This window comes from Alosa pseudoharengus, unplaced genomic scaffold (assembly GCF_046254945.1).
Source record: "Alosa pseudoharengus isolate Yale_2024_CS ecotype anadromous, Long Island Sound unplaced genomic scaffold, YU_APseudo_1.1 YU_APseudo_1.1_scf_9, whole genome shotgun sequence".
NCBI classification, from domain to species: Eukaryota; Metazoa; Chordata; class Actinopteri; order Clupeiformes; family Clupeidae; genus Alosa; species Alosa pseudoharengus.
This window is the reverse complement of record NW_027468881.1, coordinates 37,152,955-37,154,176: the sequence shown is the minus strand read 5'-3', so window position 1 is coordinate 37,154,176 and position 1,222 is coordinate 37,152,955.

Genomic DNA, 1,222 nt, shown 5'->3' with positions numbered 1-1,222 from the left:
TGAGAAGAGAAAGAAATAGCCCTTTTACAGACAAAAAAACAGTCTACATGTGGGGATATTGTCATGTCAGGCCTGGATACGGCATTCCAGAATATATTTTTCCCGGTGCCTTGGACTAGGACATTGCATGTGATGTAGACAGAATTTTGAGAGAGACGACCCGATGTAGACTGATTTGTTTTGTCTCAGTGAAATGCTATTTTGTGTTTTAACTTGGAAAAACACACTTGTGTTTGTTTTGATGTGTGTAAATAAACACTACTGTAATACTTGAAGTTTGGATCCCTGTATGTTTACAGAACTATGACAAAAGTATGAGCTCAAACTGACATAGTCTACCTTGTGCACAGAGAAAGCAAAAGCCAGATGTGTTTTATATTCATACCATCAGTGTGTTGTTGGCACATTGTGTGCTTACTATTGTGATGGCTTGTGTTTACTGTTAGATACGAAAACACCATTTTTACGAAGGTGTGAAGAGTTAAGCAAGGTGTGTCAGCTTTTGCAAGAGAACTACAATGTTTTGCTGATTGGGTGAGAGGTTTTGCCATTTGTGTGTAGAGTTTTGCAAAAAAAGCCATAGTTACAAAAAATGTGCTTAAGCAATCAGAAAAAACTGTAATACTAATGTCTGGTGAAAATTTCATGCAAATAGCCTCATTGGAAGTATACTTACTGAAAGAAATGTTGACGTGTTCAATACTTATTTTCCCCGCTGTATATATATATATATATATATAAATATAAAAAGGAAGTATAGTATACCAATACTTTGGTTTGTTAATCCTGTGGTAATGTTTCATTTCCTCTCTGTGGGTTCCCTTTGGCCGTATGCAGTGTGTCTAAATCAGTTGTGGCATGTGGGTATGTGTAACTGGGTAACTGGACTGGGCAGTGGGGGGGGGGGGGGGGGGGGGGGTGCTCCTCTGCAGATGTGTGCACAGTGAAGATTAATCATGTGACATGTGCTTCATATGAACAGCTACACTAGAACCCCAGTTTTAGCAGAGGAATCTCTTTCAGATTAGCTTCATCAGAATCTTGGCTTTTGGGAGCCTTGGGGGTCTATTCACGTGTGTGTGATTGTGTCTTTGTTAGTGCCCATACTATATTATTTTTGCATTACATTTTTGCTTGGCAAGTAAACGTATTCCTTATGGCTCCTCAAGTTAATCATGCATTTCTGGATGGTTTAATGTGTGTACAAGGTTGCATCATATAT